General features: G+C 39.6%; 1 protein-coding gene across 1 annotated transcript in view; it reads right to left on the minus strand.

Moving 5' to 3' along the window:
• gjc1 (gap junction protein gamma 1) overlaps positions 1-14,793 on the minus strand; it is a 52,375-nt gene extending 37,582 nt beyond the window's left edge. Inside the window, exon 1 of the mRNA XM_048614528.1 lies at positions 14,728-14,793. The gene's annotated coding sequence lies outside the window, so the exon portion shown is untranslated. The remainder of the gene's footprint in view (positions 1-14,727) is intronic.
• Between the last annotated feature and the right edge of the window lie 7,504 nt (positions 14,794-22,297).

Below are 22,297 nucleotides of genomic sequence, written 5' to 3' on the forward strand. Positions count from 1 at the left end.
CAGCTCTACACCTTGTGATCTCAGATTCTCCAGCATCTGCAGTTCCTACTGTCTCCAAGACCACAACTATTCCTTTTGCTTGTGCGGAACTGGTCCATATGTACCAACATATGTTACATGTAACAAGTGCAAATGAGTCATGTTAGGATCTAGATTAGTTATCATGAATTCATTTGTTATTACAGACAACCAAAGAATCATTGAGTGCAATTTCCTTCTCTCTGGAGGCGGTAAATTGTGTTATGGTGCAGATTCCAGGCTATACAGGCACTGTACTTTTAAGACATCGTGACATGTAATGTTTCAGTATAAAAGTAGTCGCCTCATTCTCACGTTTGTCATGGAGATAATATAGTCTGTTCATTCAGTTATGTATGAGAAAAGTAAAATTACTATAGTCCCAGTAGAGAGAGAAAACTAGCAGTGAGTTTAACTCAAGGACCACTACACCTCAGGCAAGGTACAAGATTAACAAGGGAGGATCTTCATAGTGACCTCAGCCAGTGCAGGAATTGAACCCACACTATTGGCAGCACACTGTGTCAGAGACCAGCTATCCAGCTGACTGAGATAACCAACTTCTTGACGAAACATGAAAAAGCTACAATATTCTGTTGAACTCAATGTAATGAGAAGACAAACCTATTTCTAAAAAGGAAAATCACCACTCACTCTCAGGAACTGACTGGCATACTTTATACAAACTTGGTCATAGGTCGGCTGGTATTTTCATGACCACTTCTTATTACTTAATAACTAAAATCTAAACACCACAAAATGTCTGTAAGAACAACTACAATGTTGGTAACCTTGTAACTTAAAATTGGAAGGCACAAAAGGCTGGATAAATAGCAGTAATACTAACTTGAGAGGGGTTGATCAAGGCCCAAGTGGAATCTGATATCCGACACATGAAACTTTAATTTCAAGTTCCAATAATATTAAACCAGTCAAACCCTCTAATTACATTGGCGTCCAGTGCCGTTAAACATTACTTGGAAAGAAAATTGCTTAGAGATATCTCTTTGTGTTAAGGCATCACATTCTGAAGTTTACAAACTTGCTTATTTTGTATTTATATGCTGATCGAGCGCATGTTGAAGGTCAAAGATGTAGAAAAGCTTACATAGAATCAATGAGTAAAATCAATTAATCCAGTTAATTATCAGTTAATCAAATTAACCAACCAAATGATTAACTTAGTTGATTACAATCAAATTTATTAAGTAGATTAATCTAATTGCTTAAATCAAATAATGTACTTATTCAAATCAATTAACATGATTAGTTACATTAGTTAATTAAATTAAATGGTCAAATCAATTAATCTGGTTAATTAAGTCAATTAATCTAATTGATCAATGAATTCAATTAATTCAACTGACCCTGATCTAATAATAAAAAGAAGAAAATAGAATTATCCAGAAAGCTTTTAATGAAAAAGGTCATTCCGAAAGCTATTGGGTAAGATTTAATTGTGTGAAATTGTGAGAAAGACCGAATGCTCTTCAGTGAATTCGTTACATTCTCATAAAGAAATAATAGGCATTAAATGAAGTGATTCAGTGAGCAATGAAATGAATGCTGGACTCCTATGCAGATCCAATTTAGGACTACTGCTCACCACAACCTCATTCATAGTTTCAATGAGGGCATGATCAGATTTTTTTCGCAATTTACAATACAGAAGAAATGCAAGAAAATCCTAGCAACTGAACAAGTGCAAAAGGCCAAGATTTTTTGCAGACTCAGGCCAACTCCAGATATCTTGAAAGTGACAAGTGGAACATGGTCCTGGGAGTCAACACATCATTTCATTCCAAAAGCTTGACTGAGGTCCAAGACTCACTTGTAGATCGGCTCAGCAGGAGTCTGTTTAATACTTAATCAACCTGTCTGGACATACAATGACACACCTGGAGGTGGGTGAGTCTTGAACCCACAACGTAGAAAGACTATCTCCAACTACTTTGGAGAGATTTTTGGTGAACCTGTTCAGACACATTATGACACACCTCAGGAGCAGTTTGACTTGAACCAAGGCCTCTTGGTTCAGGGGTAGGGACGCTACCACTACACCACAGGAGGGCCCTCACAGGAGTCTGTTTACAAAGGCTGAAGTGCATTGTTAACTTTAATTGATTGGCATCATTAGGAAGTTATAAGTAAGTAAATTTTTCTTTATTTTCCTAATGTCTGTACATCCATTTGGACATTATTAATAAAGTATGAAGTTGGGTAAAGATTCAGTTATTGAACTATGAATGGCAATGGCTGACTGGCACTTGTAATAAGGTTGTAAGAGCAGCAGTTTTATTTCCAAATAATATTTACAAATGGATGTCTTTATTCATGAATGTTTCAAAACTTGCAATTGTTGTCATATATCTCAATGATTCTGCACAAAGTACATAATGTCTGAATGGGCATAAATGATGCACGTGGATGTGGGAGATAAGAGTGTTTAGGGTGGGGAGGGGTGGAGCTGGGTGAGGGGGAGAGTGCATAAGTGCTGATGGGAAGAGGGTTTAACAGACCTTAATATCTTTGCGATTAGTTGCAGAGTATTCAGGTGAACTTTTTAAGTAGCCTAATAAAAACCGAAAAAACTGCGGATGCTGGAAATTAGGAACAAAAAACAGAAGAAGTTGTTAGAAAAGCTCAGCAGGTCTGGCAGCATCTGTGAAGAAAAATTCAGAGTTAACGTTTCAGGTCCGGTGACCCTTGCTCAGAACAGTTCTGAGCAAGGGTCACTGGACCCGAAACGTTAACTCTGATTTTTTTTTCTCCCGCCCCCACAGATGCTGCCAGACCTTTTAAGCAGCCTGCCTTGACTCTCATCTCTGTGGCCAACTCCAAATCACTTCCAGAATCAACAGATGTGACTTGATCTTCTTACTAAGTCACGAGAATGAAAATAGTGCACTCAGGAGTCATTTACATGACATGGTTCTGCCAAGTGGAGAAATGTCCCCATTCAAGTTTCCCACCTTATTACTGGAAATTGGCTCAAAGAGTACAACACAATTCCTGGACATACTGGAGTAATGGATCTTTGTGACAAGCATCCTTCAATATTTGGAGATAAAGTGCGATCAATTGTAGGTTGGCTTATTCCAGCCATTGAAATAACGGCTCCATTGAATCTAACATAGCCACTAACAAGTACAATAAGTAACTTATTTACCCAGAAAGTGGACAGAATGTGGAACCCTGTATCATAGACGAGGCAATTAACATCAATGCATTTTGAAGGGGAATTTAGATGTATGAGGGAGAAAGGAATAGCAGGATGTGTTGATGGATGTTTGAATGAAGGAGGTACTGAGGAAGCTAGTGTTTCTAGGTCTAATGAGGTGTTTCAGGGCTGGACATTTATGTATTACAATGTTAGGGTTCCCAAACAGGAGTTGGATTAAGAGCATCATAGTACATAAATCCTGAAAAGGTTCCCATTGAATTTGTGTCTTTATTTGGAAAGACATATATACTAGATCTAACCAGAGGTTAGGAGGATGATAAAGACTCACAGTGGACAATATGCCACTCAATCTCAACCAGCCTGTATTTGTAAGCTTCAGAAAAAGCACACTCGCTATTAGTTAAGATTTTGCTACTGGAAATCATTTATTGAATAATTTGGACTGTGCTACTGGAAACCAAATTTGAGGTCATCAGTCAAGGTTGCAGTGTGATGTATTTGTACATGTTGGAAAGCCACACGCATAATACTTTATTAAGACAAAAAAGGGATCCTTTTTCAAAAGAAGGGAATGCAGAGACAACCAATCTGTGCTGCATCCCCATGGCAACACCCTGACCAATCAAAATCTACCTGTGTGGTCTGAGAAATAAGATTGACAGGTAACTGCTCTTGCTGCATTTCCCTGTCAATGATAGCCCAACCAATCAGCAATCCCTTTCTCATTCTATAATTCAAGCTGCTTCTATTGTTCTGGTGTGGGTGGCATGGTGGCTTAGTGGCTTAGTGGTTAGCACTGCTGCCTCACAGCACCAGGGACCTGGGCTCGATTCCACCCTCAGGTGACTGTCTGTGTGGAGTTTGCACATTCTCCCTGTGTTTGCATGGGTTTCCTCCCACAGTCCAAAGATGTGCAGGTTAGGTGGATTGGCTTTGCTTAAATTGCCTGTAGTGTGCAGGTTTGGTGGGTTATAGGGGGATGGGTCTGGGTGGGATGCTCTGAGGTTCAGTGTGGACTTGTTGGGCCGAAGGGCCTGTTTCCACACTGTAGGGATTCTATTATCTATAAAATGGTGTCCCTCTATTCAAGTCTGTTCTTGTATCCTAGATCTGGTCAGTACAAGGTGAATGTTCAACTTCTAGTCTTCTTTGATCAATGTTTAATTTGTGGACTACCAAGCAATTATTGATAAAGAAAATAGAATCTGCCAATGTGTATTGCAGTTAATTGATAGCAAAAACAGAAGTTTAGGCTAGAATTATACAATATAAAAAGGAAAAATTTACCTTTGCATTGTACACAATTTGTTACGCCCACTTTCATAGCACACATCTAGATTTGGTCTCTACACATTTTTACATTGGAAATTAAGCCTTCAAACCAGAGAAACTTGAATAAAGTAATATTCAACTTTAGGGTTGTTAGCAATCAGGATAGCCTCAAGTCATTTGTGGTTTTCAGTGGAGAAATAGACACAGGATTCAGGTATTTAAGGTGATGGCAAAAATATCTTATCAAGATTGTATCAGTGAGAGAAGGATCAGAAACCTACTTCAAATAAGTGTAAATTTTCTAGATTTTTTTGTGATATTGGTCCTAAATTTTTCTCTTGCCTCGAAGATTGCAGGTCTGCAGAGGGACTGCAGCATGTATGGAGTTGTAAGAGAGTTGTGACGATAATATGGCTTTCAGAGGTGTATATTGTCCTTTTGTTTTTAAAATGAAGAAAAGGTGAGACAGAGGTGCTGAGAAGTCTGTTCCAAAGCCAATAAAGTAAACAGCTTGTGGAGCTTTGCTTTTAAGTTGGAACAATAGAAGCAGCTTGAATGGGTGGGGTCAAGTTCCCACAGAACCAGGATTTTTTTTAGCCTTAAGTAGCAGTTGTTGGGTTCTTGAAGTAGGATTTGGAAGCTTTAATTCCTCTCTCTGTCATAGCTAAAAACTGGGGTTCTCTTCCTGCTGCTAGAATTACATGTGAGACAATCTATTTTACTGAATTTGCCTTGGCCAAGGGTGTGATTGTGGGAAATTACAATATTGGAACGGTTAATTAAGAGTAGTTAATATACTTATTACTTTGTCAAGCATTTTGATAGAGTTAAAATTAAGCTTTTGTTCAATTTTGTCTATAATTTTTACACTACAGTTAAAATAAAGTGTGTTTTGCTTAACATTGAGTAGTTTGACCAATCGAATTGCTTCTAGAACACAACACATTACACTTACCTTTAACATAAGAAAAATTTAGAGTTTAGACTACCTTCTGAATATCTTTTGAGGGGGTTTGGTCTGATCTATAACAGAGTTCTTCAGAGAGACAAGACATTTCAAGTTATAAAACATTAGATTGCACAGATGTTTTCTAGAACATGCTTATTTGCATCCTGAGATCAGACAGGAAGTTTCCCCAAATTTTTCTGAATTGTTAATTTTTTTTTTGCTTTTCCATGGATGTTACAGGACTGTAGGTTGGATTAATTGAGTTCAAAATTTGCATATCTATTTCCCAAAGGATTTATGGACCAGATGGTTATTACTCATTCTTTTTCATGCATCCAGGAACATGAATTGTCATGTTAGACATTGCTACCGAATTAAAACTAGACCATATTACAGTCTAACAGTAATCAACAAAATTATATCAAGTTTAAAAGACTGGAGTACAAATTTGTTGTACAAAAAATACTAACAATTTGTAGTGTGGTGTGATTTAAAATAAACAACTTAATACTGTATGTACATGGAAGCTTTTTCTACACAAAACAATTCCAGCAGTTTCTGGGTTTGATCACTAACATCTGAGAACATATACGTTCTAGACAAATAGCAAATAGGAGCCCTTAGAAACAGCTCCAAAGTTCAGACGACAAATAATCTATCTCTGCTTCCTCTTGCATTCGTACACACATTAATTCTAGCGTTCAATATTAAGTGTAATTGGTCACTAACTATCGAAAAGGCAAAGTGCAGTGTTCGGATCTTGCTTTTAAATTCACATTAAATTCTAGTAAATCCAAACAGCTCAATGACCAATTTTTTCAGAACAAATGTAAGGGTGAGGCTGATATACTGAAGAAATATTTTTTTGGAAACGTACATTTGGATGCTAGCTGTTGCCAGTGGGTTAACTTGTAGCACTTGTATCTCCAGTCCCAGGTTAAATCCAACTCAAATACCAAATCTAGGTTGGCCCTCCGGTACATTACTGAGAGAATGCTACACTGCTGACGATGCTGCCTTTCTGGTGAGGCATCAAGCCCAATCTGCCTACCCTGGTCGACGGAAAAGATCCTATTTGAAGCAGAGCAGGGAAGACATCCCAAAAAACCTGTTCACTGTACTGTACTGTTTTCTATGTTTTATGTTCTATATGTAAAACCCAGTCAATATTAGTCAATCAACCAACTGCACAAAAACAGATTATCAGATTATCATCACATTGCTATGTGTGGCAGTTTGCTGTGTACAGACCTGACTGTTGCTTTACATGTGATCCAACCAGGGGCTGTCATTGGCTATAAGTGCTTTGAGATATTCAGCGGATATGAAAAATGAAATTTCAATGCAAGTCTTTTGTATTTGATTGGAGAATGGAGAATGTAGGGCTTGCAGTGAAAATTATTCAAAGCTTTGCACTTAATTCTATCCTTGCCCTCTCCAAAATGGGCAGCATAGTGGCTCAGTGATTAGCACTGCTGCCTCACACCACCAGGGATCTGGACTTGATTCCAGCCTTGGGCAGCTGTGTGCGTTTTGTACATTCTCCCCATGTCTGCACTTCTTCTGGGTGTTCCAGTTTCTGGCTTACAAAGATATGCAGGTTAGGTAGATTGGCCATGGGAAATGCAGGGATACGGTAGGTAGGTGTTTCTGGGTGGGATGCTCTTCAGAAGGTCAGTGTGGACTCAATGGGCCGAATGGCCCGCTTCTGCGCTGGAGCGATTCTAAAAACAAAGTGCTGCTGTTTTAATTAGAAGAAACTAATTATCAATTTTATATTCTAAGAATTTGCAACAATTTAGAAATTGCCTTCACCATGATATCATTGGTTATAGAAATCTTAATAAGTATGATTTGTAAAGAATGGACACATCTGTGAAGTGGGATCACAAATTCAAGCTGCTGTGCAGATCTTATGAATGTACTTTGACATGAAGGTCTTGGGAATTCGATCTTTCATTGTAGCAGCATGTCTGGAAATACAAACAGCTGCATCATCTCTCAAAATTGCTTCTACAATTTGTGGGATGACAGCACGTCCTCAAACTGTATGAGAACATGAGAGGTTTCCCAAGATATTTTGGTGTGCCAAAACAAGCAGAGGAGCAGGCCAATGACCCGAATCATAATGCATTGAAATTTGTAAATATTGATGTTGAGAGATATTTGGACGTCTTCATGCAAGGAACTCAAAACTTTAACCTGCAGGAACAGGAAGGCAAATGACATGCTGGCCTATATTTCAAGGGGATTGCAGTACAGAAATCACAGTCTCGTGATGCCTCACATTAAGGAAGGATAGCTTTGCATATGAAGCACAGATTACTCTCTGCTCTGATGAAGGGTCATCTAGATGTGAAACACTAGCTTTCTTTCTCTCCATGGATGCTCCTGACCCGCTGTGATCTCCAGCACCTTTTGTTTTCAGTATAGATTCCAGCATCTGCAGTAATTTGCTCTGAAATAATTCATTAGGTTGGTCCCCGGAAAGAGAGAATTGTCCAAATGTTGAAAAGCTGAGTAAATTGTGCTTATGTTCTCTGGAATTTAGAAGAACGAGAAGTGTTCCCATTGAAAGATTCCAAAGGCAAGTAGATACTGACAGATTAGATACCCCAGCCAGGGTAAACAAGGTATAGAGACGTAATCTCAGGATAAGAGGGTGATCATTTAGAGCTGAGATGAAGTGAAATTTCTTCTTTCAAAAGGGTTGTGTATTTTTGGAATTCTCTACCCAGTCAGTGTGCTACCATTAGTTTGATTTAAGGTCAGATTGTACAGGTTTTTGATCGCTCAGTGAGTCAGGGGCAATAAGGAGCAATCAGAAAGTGAAGTTTAGGCAGAAGATGTTACTGAGTGATGCCACTGCTATGATGAGCCACATGATCTACTCCTGCTCCTATCTCTTGTATTTTGTGCTTTGCTGCAGTGATAGTACCTACATTCAAAAGTAATTTCCAAGCTTCATGTCTGAACTGGTCTCAATTATATATAACTGATTGTCTCATGCATGTCTAGAGCCTTTGACTGTACTGAATAGGCCAATTAATATCATCTTTCCCTTTTCTCCTTTCCAAAGGACATGAAATGCTAGAAAAGCACCTACCTGCTAAATCCAGGAGTTCTTCCCTCTCCTTCGCTACCAAATTCCTAACCTCTGAGAAGCCTGGACATTAAACTCAAGTGACTGCTATAATTGGAGGCTTACAGCCTGAATAGCTTCAAAGTTTGTTACATTAATTCAGTATGGACTATTGAATTTTAACTTCCATCACTTTTTCTTATATCAGAGACCTGTCATGGACTAAAACGATCTGTGGAAAATAGGAAACACGGATCTAAAATGACTGCAGTGATTACCTGACCACAGATTGAGGCACGCTTTGAGAGACCCATGAGGAATGAATAAAAACCATATGCACTGACATAACCATTTGTATCTAAAGATATTGAAAGTAGGTTTTCCTGCGAGTTTGCCAGCTTAGAAAGACAATGGAGCTAGACTCCAGAATATACACTGAACTATATGTTAACTGCTGCTTTGTGCAGTAGAGGAAGTAGAAAAAGTAAATTTGTGACTAGAGCTGGAACTCTCTTCCTGCCTGTTTCTCTCACTACCTTGGAATATGACCTAGTGAAAAAACAAAATCAGGAAAATGACCACTCACCAAGAATTCAAAGAAATCTATTGATTCCACTATGGCTGAGCATACCAGTCAACTACTGTTCAGCTGTAGTCTCAGGTAAAGAATCCTTGAGGTTTGAGATTCGTAACACATTGTGTAAACTGCTGTCAGTACCAGGCACTACCTTTTAAAAATCTAATACCTGTGCTGCACGAATGTTTGATGTGGTGTTCCCCCATCTCCCCACCCATCCACCCCTGAAGGTTAGTAGGTAATAAAATTTCTATTTTTTCACTCAAGATACCCTTAGTGATTTGCTCCTTGATTTTCTAGCCAAATCTGTTTTTGGCTGTAGTCTGTTAGTTGTACACTATAACTGAACTTTTACTAAACAGTTTATTCCCTTTATTCTCTAAAATAAAGGGAATGAATTTTCCTTTTCACCTGACCATAGCAAATTAATGACTTGTCACTGTGTAAGGGAGTTGACAATGACTTGTAGTTGAATTTCCCCATTTGTACCTTTTAATCCACTTTTCCCAGCCTCTCTCTCTCCCTCCTAGGAGTTCAACTTCTCCTCTGAGGCTAGAGCTTCCTTATTTTCTGCTTTTTCCAACTGGGCGTTAATGATATATGCCTTGAGGGATTTGTCCTGCCTTATTTCTGTTGAAGGAGGGGTGGGGGGTGGTGTTGTAAACCTGGTGAGGAGGTATCTGCTCCAACAGAGTAAATAATTTTGTTTTTTTTTCTTTAAATTAGAAAAAAGAAGCATGAGTGGGTGGATTCAGGTTCACACAGACCCAGGGTTTTCGTTTTGCTTTCAGTTGTTGAAGTTGGGGTATTGGAGTTGAAGCTGCTCAATTCAGTTCTTTCTCTCTGCTGCTGCAAAAGCTCAAGTTCTCTCTCTGCTGTTAGATTCATTCTTTCAGTTTTTAATTTCTCCTGGACTGGAGAAAAATAGCAAGTGAGGGAAATCTGTTTTGCTGAATTTGCCTTTGCCAACGGTGTGTTTATGGGATGCTGCTATATTGGAACAGTTGATGAGCAGTAGTTAAATAATATATTATTTTATTAAGTCTTTAAATGAAGTTAAAGTTATGCCAATTCTTTTTCTGTTTGTATTTTAACTGTAGTGTAAGATTAAAGTCTGCTTTGCTTAAAGCCTAGTACTTTGACCAATGGAATCACATCTGGAACACAGTGGATTACACTGGCCTTTGAATAAGATAGAAAAGTTAGAGTCTAGGCTATCTCCTTGAAATATTTTGAGGGAGTTTGGTCTGGTCCATAACAACAGGGTTGGGAAGACCTTCTATATGGGTATGATGGAGCTCTGTTCTCACAACTCCAGCAACAGTGACTCTATAACAATGGAGCAAGATTTTAGTCAGAATTGAAGAAAGAGTTCAAGTTTAATCACAGGGGAAATTTCAAACAAAAAAATCTCGCAGAAAATTCAGATAATTCCACAATCACACACTGAGGAGGAAACAGCAAGATACACAAATGATACAAACAGGTTCAACTTTCAAAAAAAAAAAAAACAAACCATGGGATGACAGTATCGCTGGCTAGGCCAGCATTTATTGCCCATCCTGAATTGTCAAGCATCAAACACATTGCTGGGGTATGATATTTAGCCAGGCCAAGCAATGATGGCAGATTTCCTGTCCTGAAGGACATTAGTGAACAAGATGGGTTTTTACAATAATTCATAATACTTATAGGATTAGCATTAGGCTAGGTTTTAATTTCAGATTTTTTTTATTGAATTAAAGTTTCACCATCTGCCATGGTGGAATTTGAACACATGTCCCCTAAATATTGGTCCACAGCTCTGGATTACAAGTCCGGCAACATCACCAGCTGACACCTCACCAACTTGTTTTGTGTAGCACAAAACGGAGCTCCAGTTTGATTAATATGTTAATTTCCAAGTATTACAATCTTTTCCTTCTGGCAGTCAAGATTGCAATTGGAAGAAGGGATCAATCTGTACCTCAGGGGAAGGGGCCCAGGGAGAGGCTGTGGGGAGGTGGTTTGGCAAATGATAGGATTTCTACCATTTAAATGTGGGATATTTCAGACATATGCCTGAATATATTCATACGGCATGAAAATAGGCTGGTTTCCTGATTGATGAGAACATGGATATCAAGTTCAGCCATTAACGAACATCAGATGCTAAAATATGGTATGGCAACACATTTAGCATAATGATACATCATCCAAAATGATAAAATTGTAGGTCATTCTAAAATCTTACCACAAAGCGTTAATCCAATCACACCATTAGGGTAGGAACTCAAGGAGAGAGGGACTTAAAGCCGTCAGCAGAACTTTTAATACTAAGCATGCTGATCTCTATAAGAGCCTGAGGAGATATGTTCAGGGTTATATCCAGAGTTGCTCAGTAGAAAAGGCAATAGCAAAAAAAGATCAGCACTGATGTTACAGATGTTCACTAGGAGAGAGTTTGGCACAGCAGGCGTGATTTAGGATTGTGAAATCTGGAAAGGTGTCTTTCTTTAAATGGCATGGAGTTTCTTGTGTTTTTTTCAAATGGATTTCCTGCCAGAGGTTAGCCTGATTAAAGACTTCACTATCTATCAGAAAGGGAGCACTTCAGAGGAGGCTACAGTTGAAGACAACTTAACTTCTTCATCAAAAACCAAAAGAACTGCAGATGCTGTAAATCAGAAACAAAAACAGAAATTGCTGGAAAAGCTCACCAGGTCTGGCAGCATCTGTGGGAGAGAATTCAGAGTTAATGTTTCCTTTCGAGTGACCCTTCTGCAGAACTTCTTGGTTGTTGCAAGTAGATGGTGTGTTGGTATATACGGGAGTTTAGATTGTGGTGTGATAAGGAAGGTCAGGTGAAGTTTGCAGGGTATAGTTCAGGAAGACTGAAGTGGCTCAGATATCCAATGTGGGTGATACATTAATATCCTAGACTTGGGTGCTCATGGCACAATTTCAAAATTTACAGATGACATAGAATCTGGAAGTATTATGAACCATGGTGACGATACAGATAAATTTCAAAAGACGTGGAATGGTGGAGCAGGTGAACGTTTAGAATTGAAATTGGAAGCAGAGAAGTGTGAATGATTAATTTTCATAGGAATGAGAATAGGCAATATGAAATAAGCTTGACAATTAAAGGATAGAGGAGCAGAAGGATCTGTGGGGTATTTGTGCATAAATAATCAAAACTGACAGGGCATATTGGAAAAGCAGTTAGGATCCTGATCTTTGTAAGGCCTCAGCATATGAAAGCAAGAAAGTTACAGTGAATGTTCATAAAAGATTTTTGTCCTCATTTGAAGTATTGTCCAGTTCTGGCAAACATCTTAGGAAGAATGTGAAGACATTAGGGAAAAAAGATTGACAAAGTTTTCATGGAAGATGAAATTCAGTTACATGGACAAACTGGAAAACCTAGGACCCTTCTCCTTGGCAGAGAGATCAAAAGAAGGTTTATTGAGGTACTCAAAATCATGATTGATCTAACAGCAAGAAACAGTTCATGTTGGAAATGAATTTTAGGTAATGGGTAAATGAGATAACGGCAGCATGAGGGAAGAACATTTTTTAGGCCGTGAGTGGTTAGGATTTGGAATGCATTGTCTTATAGTCTGAATCTGGCTTCATCAATCGAGACTTTTAAAAAAGACAAAAGTAGATCATTATGTGAAGGGGAACCAACAATTACAGAGCTATGAACGTAGGGGAAGGGGCACTAGATGAGTTGATTTTGCATAGAACTAACATGGATACAGAGGACCAAATGGTTGCCTTCTGTTTTGTAGATTGAATTGTCTGAAGACTGGCATCTGTGTTGCTGGGCACTTCAGGGGTAGGCAGAGAATCTTATCCAAGATTTTGTTCTATTTTTGAATTCTTTTTGGATCTCCTTTAACCTTGGTGTAAATTAGGAAGATATCCCCTCCTCAGAGTGACTATAGTCTGATTCTGGTGAGTTTTGGCAAAACTAATTCTGTTGGAATAAAATTAATTGTGTAAATTTGAATCCTTTTTCTGATGTATGTAAGAGAATCTCTCTAACTTTCTTTTTGTTTGATGCAACATAGTTCATAGTTTTATAGCTAAATAAATGATTTACTCTTTGTATTCAAAGTACACTGGCATCTTCTTGTGAATATGTTGGGTAACTGACCTCCATATGTTAAAGTAAAACGATCTAACAAGCCATCTTTCACTACTGGAACTGAGTTATCTAGTATGAACATCACTTGGGATCATAACGTTACCCTTAGTGCTTCTTAAAAGTGTTTTAAGTTCACTTGAGAATGTAGACAGGACTTTCAACAACACAGTCAACAGTAAAATAGTAAAGGTTCCACGGTGTTATGATGAGCTGTAAACCCAGATTATTTAATGTTAAATAATCCACAGTCTTTGAACTCAGAGTGTGTTGACACTTTAATCGGAATTTATTTGACTGTGGTTTCAAACCTCACTGGAGAACTGAGCATACAAATTGGCCTGTTACCATTTATCCAAGATCTAAAATTAATGATCAGCTCATTTATTTCATTTTGTCTTTTCAAATAACAGGTAGCTAAGTTATAGAAAGCACCAGCTGGAGGTGTAGTGGAGTCAGTTCAAATGTGGCATTCAAGGTGATATTGGATGACTAGTTATAGAAATAATATACAAGGATACCACTAAAAAGCAGGAAATTGACAGTAATTAATAATGCTCATTTGAAGAGCCGGTGCAGACACAATGGAACGAGTGGTCTCCTACTGCACCGTAACACTTCTGTGATTATGTAATATTGTGAAATATCACTGTCTACAGAGTAACTGTCATATTTTTTTAAAAACAGCAGTGACTACTCTAAGTAGTAAGAAGCTTTGGGACATCCCAAAGACATAAAAGGGCATATATAAATACAAGTTCTTTGTTTACTGGTGCAGGGCCACTCTAAATATAGGGTGAGTGTGGGAGTTAAAGTTTAAAATGGCTCCTATTTGTTAAACATCCTGCAATAAGAGCAGGGAACTGGACTGTAATATGAAAAACATGGATAAGAGAATGCAAAGCAAAAGCATTCCAATTCATGAGAGAAAAAGAATGCCTTGAGCCTAAGCAAACTTAAATAGTTTTTTTTGCCTCAAAGAGGCTATTGAGTCAGTGGGATTCCCAGAAGCCTAAAACACAAAACTAACTTAGAGAGCGGTCAATGGGTACATCTGGAAACTCTCAAAACTTCTCAGCTACAATGTATGGGCCACAGTGAGGTCAGTGATAGTGCAACAGCACTGGAACAAACATTTTTAAAAAGTCAATAAATCTAACTGAGAAATATTTCCACAAAAAAGTGAAACCCATTACAAAAATTAAATGCAAAATCTGAGATTTCAGAATCCAGCACTGGTACAGATCATCACAAACAAAGCAATGATCGTTGAATCCCCTTCACCAAACAATTCACCACATCTAATTTTCACAAAGCAATAAAACATACAAAAAAAAAGAACTTGAAAAATTGAAGCCCTGTACCAATATCTAGTCAAGACTGATAATGTTTAGGCAAATGCTGTTTTTAAATAGCAGTGATGAGTATGCTATGATTACAGTTAATGCTTTGGCCAAACTAAAACTGTTTTGTTGCATAGATCAGTGGCAGTTTGCCTTGATCTTCTTACCTTCAAAAATTCTTTGTTTTGTTCTCCATGAATGTGCAGCAGTTTGTCAAACTATTTGGAGCCAACCCAATCAGGAATTCCACAACAGTCTCCTTAGCATCCACTGCTTCCTAAGATCAGCTACAGCCTACCAGTAGCAGGAAAGCTGCCTGCTGCAAATGCTTATATAAATGTGTCCATGTATCAACAGCAGTGGTTTAAGCTATGAACTAGCTCCAGCTTTCAGTACCCAAATGTCTAGTGCCCCTAGGCTTCTCTGGTAGCAGAGAAAGATGAGTACTGGTATAAACACTCTAAAATTCAGCCAAAACTGACCAGTTATAAATAGTTAATGAGGGGCCCTGCCTTTTTATTATGAATTTGTCTGAATGCAAGACTAGATTTCAGCAACTAAGACACAAATAAATCCTGTCATGGATAAAAGGGATCTGGAGCATTTATTCTGGTTATAGTGATAAAGTTGCCCTAGTTCTACTGGACCGTAGGCTGCCCTCTCATGAGGGAGAGAGGACTGATGGTGATTTAACCTGAGGGTCCCCATACCTCAGGTGAGGGGAGAGGTTGAGAAGGAGGGTCCTTCATGATAACCTGAGCCAAGGTGGGGATTGAACCCTTCCTGTTGGTGTCACTCTGCATTGCAAGCCAAGCCACCCAGCTAACTGAGTTAACCAACTCAATTGGCAATGTGAGTAGCTAATACTTGTTGACAGACAACAGGCTGCAGAACCATTAGGCATTAGTGAACAACTTACCATGATTGAAAACTCTCACTGGAAAGATTCCCAGTGCTCTGACCTGGCCACAGCCAAACACATGACACTTTCATAACTCCAGATCCTCCACTAGAATTGCCAAACTTTATTCACTTTGACTAATGGCATGCCCTCTCTGTGGAAGAGTGGAGCTGGGCACAACCATACAGCAATTCAGGCTGGTTAGACAGGAGTTAAGGAGAGATTCTCTGTTTGACATTACAAGGCATGGGCTGAGTGTTACAGGGCACCCGTGAGTGGATCCATAAATCAGAATACTGTGCCAGTAGCCACATGCCCACCGCCAGCTAGCACCCCCTGCCACTGACCTTTATGAGCAACAGGGATGAGTCAATCTGGTTGCCTTGTCAATGGATGTCATTGTCAATTATTATCTATTAAGAGCCTCAACCTGCTGCTGCTCTGATTCAATAGGCCTCAGGAGAGTTTGGTTAACTCTGCGCACTGAGTTAAAAGGGCAGGGGACGGGGTGCCTCTTTCTGGGTCCCTACTGCCAATCCAAGGCCCTACCTCAATGTTTTGCCCTCCCACTTCCATATTCCCCCAATAACCCTCCCTTGCCCCATTCAACAGGGCAACAGAGATAATCCAGGAGCTTACATCAGTGCTAGGGAAATTATTGGAGAAAATTCTTAGGGGCAGGATTTATTTGGATTTGGAAAAGAATGGACTTATTAGGGATGAAGATGATTGAGGATAGGGCAGTGGATGTTGTCTACATGGACTTTACTAAAGCATTTCACAACCTCCCCCTTGGTAAGCTGGTCCAGAAGATCAAAACACATGGGATCCATGGTGAATTGGTAAGTTGTGTACAAAATTGGCTTGGTCATAGATGACAGAGGTTAGTTATGAAGAGGTTTTTTTCTGACTGTATGTTTGTGACCAGTGGTGTTCCGCAAGGATCAGAGCAGGCACTTATGTTTGCAATTTACCTAAATTATTTGGATGCAAATGTAGATGGTGTGATCAGCAGTAAGTTTGAAGATGACACAAAAATTGGTGGAGCTGTCGATAGTAAGGTAGGTTGTCAAAGGATATAGCAGGATATGTCCGTTAGAAAGTTAGACAGAGAAATGGCAGATGGAATTTAATTGAGACAAGTATGAGGTGATGCATTTTGGGAGGTTAAATGCGAGAGGAAAATATATAGTAAATGGCAGGAGCCTTAGGAGCGGTAATATACAGAGGGATCTTGGGGAGCAAGTCTATAGCTCCCCAAAAGTGGCAACTCAAATGGATTAGGTGGTAAAGAAGGCATACGGTATGCTTGACTTCACCGGTTGAGGTATTGAGTATAAAAGTTGGCAAGACATGTTGTAGCTGTATGAAACTTTAGTTAGACCACATTTGGAGTACTGTGTTCAGTTCTGGTTGCCACACTATACAAAAGACGTGCAGGCTTTGGAGAGGGTGCAAAAGAGGTTTACCACGATGTTGCACAGATTGGAGTGTATTAGCTATAAGCAGAGGTTGGACAAACTTGAATTGTTTTTGCTAGAGCATCGGAGGCTGAGGGACAACCTGAAAAAAGCATACAAAATTCTGAGAGGCATGGATAGAGTGGATAATCTGAGTCTTTTTCCTACGGTAGAAATGTCAAATACTTGGGGCCATAGGTTTCAGGTGAGAGGGAAAGTTTAAATGAGATGTGTGAGGAAAGTTTTTTTATGCAGAAGGCAATAGGTGCATAAAACATCCTGCCAGGGGAGGTGGAAGAAGCAGATATGTTAGCAAAGTTTAAGAGGCATTTAAACAGACATGAACTGGCAGGGAATATAGGGAGACAGACCATGTGCAGGCAGATGGGATTAGTTTGAATGGCATCATGGTTGGCATAGACAAGGTGAGCTGAAGGGCCTGGTTCTGTACTATACTGTTCTACATACCAAGCACACCAAGACCTATGAACTTAGCCCCAGCAACTTCCCAGATGCACCTGGCTGTCCTGGCCCTTTGCTGAATGCCAACTCTATGGCCCACCTGCTGCATAAGCAGTGGTCATTGCTCTTGATCCTGGCAATGGACAGAAATCTCACCTCCATAATAAATAAAGGGCCATCTCCTGAAAGACTAAAGCATGGCAATCAGGCTAAGCAGAGGCAAACTTGCCCCTGGCATTACCACAGGTTCTAGGGAACCGATCCTTAGTATATCAACCAGCCCCATGAGTGCAGTCACACCAAATTTCTTTATGGTTGGCTTCTAAAATACATTTCCCATGCTCCTAAAGATTTTTCTACCTGATAACTGGTTTGCTCACATAAATATCAAACAGATTTATTCCTCCAAAAATACATTTTATTCGTGAAACTTGTAAAAGTGCATTCCAAAACATTTCAAACTAATGCTGCTAAAAGTGCAATAGAATTCAACTTTTCTCCATAAAACACATTCCGCTCTGAGGTAGTTCAAATGCAATCACAACATTCTTGAGGTTTATAATATATATTCCATGTATATATTCCATATATATTCCCATCTTAACAGCACTGTGAGAGTGTTTACACCCCAAGGACTGGCACAGTTCAAGAAGGCAGCTCACAGATTGCAGAGCTCTTGAGACAGGCACTGTATGGATTTTAGTCTCTGCCATAAGTTCTGGATCACAGCCAAACACCCCTCCTCCAGGAAAAAAACACAACACCTTTTAAAGGGCGATTAGGAATGGCCAACAAATGCTACACTAGCCAATGATGTCCATATCCCACAATTTTGACACAATAACTGAGCAGGAATAGCAATATTATTTCACATCAGAATGGTGACAGGCTTGGAGATAAACTTGCAGATAATGGTGTTCCTATGCATCTGCTGCCCTTGCCCTTCAAATGTTCGAAGGTCATTAGTTTAGAAGGTGCTGTCGAAGGGGACCTGCGATTTGCTGCAGTGTATCTTGTGTCAGTGGTGGAGGGAGTGAATGTTTAAGGTCATGAATGAGTTTTAAATCAAGCTGACTGCTTACACTCTGAAAGCTTGTGTTTTCAAATAAACCTGTTGGATTATAATCTGGTGTCGTGTGATTCCCGACCTTGATTTGAATTTTGAGTTTCTTAAAGGTTGACTGAACTGCCCTACCAGTACAAAGTATTCCATCATACTTCCTCTTTTCATGTATTGATGGTGGATGGGTTTTATGGAGTCAGGTGGTGAGTTACTTGCCACAGAATTCCTAACTTCTGATCTGTTCTTGTAATGAGAGTAGATTTAGGGCTGGTCCAGTTATTAAGGGTGGAGGATTTGGTGATGGTAAAGAGAGATGGTTAGGCTCTCTCTTATTAGCGATGTTCTTTGTCTGAGTAACTTATACCATTGAGAAGCAGAGCCTGATGCAACATTCAATTAACCCCTCATTTTCCCTGGAAGCCTCTTTTTTGTGATTTATTGCAGCATTTCCTGCTGACCTATTGCACATTTTATGAAAATACTACATCGCTCAGATTTTAAAAGCTGTTCATTCATAACATATTTTTTGAATTTGAAGTTGGCCAAAATGTGTCCTATAATGTTCTTAAGCTGGCAGTTGGATGTTGAATTCTCAAATTAATTCAATCAAGTCCAATGCCCTTTTCCAGAACTAAATGTAATAGAAGAATTATAAATGCAACAGACACAAGCAGAGGAAAAGGCACATTAGATAAATTGGAATAACCAGGAAGGTGAGGAATAAAACCAGGACTGGAACAATTAGACGTTCAGACTAATTCAGTTATGATGAAAACCAACTTTGCTGTGTTTAATATACATAATACTGAACAAAACATCAAAGAATCTGGTGATCCCAGCTTATGTGGAAAATATAACACAAATGTAATGAATAATTGTCACTTTGAGATTAAAGTTGGACAACTGTTAAAAAACAGGAATCTGTACAACAAAAGTGTCAAGGTCATAGAGTCCCCACAGGGTAGAAACAGGCCATTCGGCCCAACAAGTCCACGCACCGCCCCTCCGAAGGGCATCCCACCCAGACCCATTCCCCTACCCCTGCATTTCCCATGTCTAACCCACCTAACCTAAACATCCCTGGACACTATGGGCAATTTAGCATGGCCAATCCACCTACCCTGCACAGCTTTGGACTGTGGAAGGAAACTGGAGTACCCAGAGGAACCCCACGCAGATGCAGGGAGAATGTACAAACTCTACACAGACAGCCGCCTGAAGGTGGAATCGAACCTGGATCCCTGTTGCAGTGAGGCAGCAGTGTTAACCACTGAAAGTGATTACCGTGTCCAACAAGATTATTAACCATGATGTTCTATGCCATCATAATAATCAAATGCCCCACCATCCACATTTTGACGGCATCACCATTGATTCGAACTGTACATAAGTACATTGTTAAAAAGAGCGGGTCAAGGGAGCTGGAAATTCTGCAGCAAATGATATACCCCTCAGTCCTGGAACCTGTCCTGGCCCTAGAAGGCACAAGTCATAGAATCATAGAATCATACAGATCCAGAGCACAGAAAAAGGTCCTTTGGCCCGTCGTGTCTGCACTATTCAAAAACAATCATCCAACTATTCTAATCCCATTCTCCAGCACTTGACCCATAGCCTTGTATGTCTTGGTATTGCAAATATACATCTAAATGCATTCTTAAACATTATGAAGGTTTCTGCCTCTACCGTCCTTGCAAGCAGTGAGTTCCAGATTCCCACCACTTTCTGGGTGAAAAAAGCATTTCCTCACATTCCTTCCAAACCTCTAGCTCCTTACCTTAAATCTACGCCCCTGGTCAATGATCCCTCAACTGTGAGAAAATGTTCTCCCTGTCTACCCTGTCTACGCCCCTCATAATTCTAGGCATCCCAATTATGTTCCACCTCAATGTCCTCTGCTCCAAGAAAAACAACCCCAGTCTGTTCAATCTCTCTTCAAAACTGAAGCTCTTCAGCCCAGACAACATCCTGGTAAATCTCTTCTGCATCATCTCCAGTGCAATCATATCCCTTCCACAGTGTGGATCCCAGAACTGCACACAATACTCCAGCTGTGTCCTAACCATCATTTTATACTATTCCATAATCTCCCTGCACTTAAAGTCTATACTTCGGCTAATAAAGGCAAGTATCCCATATGCCTTCTTAACCACTTTATCTACCCATCACACTACCTCAAGGGACCAGTGGATTTTTACACCAAGGTCCCTCTGATTCTTACTGTCATCATCTAATCCTTGCTTTGTTTATCCTGCCCAAGTGCATCATCTCACACTTATGTGAATTGAATTCCTTTTGTCACCGATCAACCCATCTGACCAGCACTTCGATATCCTCCTGTACTCCAAGGCTATCCTCACTATTTACCAGCCCCCCAATTTTCACATCTTCAGCGAATTTACTGATCAACCCTTCATCGTTCAAGTCTAAAACATTTATATATACCACAAACAGCAAGGGTCCCAACACTTATCCCTGTGGGATCCCACTGGATACAGGTTTCCAGTTATCATAACACCTCTCGACCATCAATCTCCGCTTCCTGCGACTCAGCCAATTCTGGATCCAATTAGCCAAATTTCCTGGGATCCCATGGGCTCATACCTTTGCTATCATGCAGGACCATGGCAAGGCCTTACCAAAAGTCAGAAGAATGGAATTCTGTCCTTGTATCTCTTGCAGCTCCAAATCACTCAAGAAGCTTGACGTGGTGTGTTCCATTCAAACAATTCACTCAAGCAACTTAAGGACTAGGCTCCTTCGGCAGCACTTTTCAAACCTGCAACTTCTACCACCTTAAACAATAGGGGCAACACTGTATGAGAACACCAGCAATCAAGTTATTCACCATCCTGAGTTGGAATTACACCATTGTTCCTTCATCGTTGCTGTGTCAAAATCCTGCATTTCTCTCCCTCACTGTTCTGTGGATGTATATACACCACACGCTGTTGTCTGTGGCTGTTCAAGAAACCAACTCACTACCATATTCTCAAGTCCAAATAAGGATCAGTAATAGATGCCGACTTTATCAGCAATGCCCAAGTTCCAAGGACAAATGCAAAAAAAAATGCACTGGTGTGTGCTTAAACTTCAGTGCGTGATCTACAACAGATTGTCAATTGGTTGTTTAAAAACATGAACTTCACAGTAAGCTCTAAGGAAAACTTAGAAGTATTGGTAAAATATTGTAGTTTTATAAATAATGCCAATGGTAAGATATTACACTGGGACAGTATATTTTGTATCATCATACTCTTTATAATATGGTGTGAAGTGTTGTTGTACCACAATGTATTTTTGTGTTTCATGTATGTATGTAGTTAAATAAATGTAATTAAATCTAACCTCTTAAAAAACCCTAGTAAAATTTTAAATATTTGAATTCTATTTATATATTCAGTTGAACATAAAAGCTGTTTGATTTAGTTGAGTTACTGTGTTAGGATGTCCTGACCAAAAGCTATTTCCTTTGACTTGACTGAAGACTAATGACATGACAAGACACAAGTACTGTGAGCCTGCTATCACTGGCTGAGGAACAAGGTGGAAAAAGGCAAGGCATGCATGCATCCAGGCAGACTTAGTGAATGAGCACTAAGACAGCAAGTGAATAGCTCTGAGATGCAGCCTGGTCCAGTACACGAACTGGGAGCATGTCATGCACAAGTCCTAGCTGCAATATTACAATGAGAGTTTCCATTGCACCCTGAAGCACAGCACTGAATTGTAGAAGAGTCCTGTATGTGGATTAGAGACATGCCATGAGGGTCCCTAAATGTTGGATGCTAATGTCCATGGACAGGGGGTGTGAGTGGTTGGTGCCCATTGGATGTGACCTGAGATGTTGA

Source organism: Rhincodon typus, chromosome 30 (assembly GCF_021869965.1).
Source record: "Rhincodon typus isolate 14 chromosome 30, sRhiTyp1.1, whole genome shotgun sequence".
In the NCBI taxonomy this organism is placed as follows: domain Eukaryota; kingdom Metazoa; phylum Chordata; class Chondrichthyes; order Orectolobiformes; family Rhincodontidae; genus Rhincodon; species Rhincodon typus.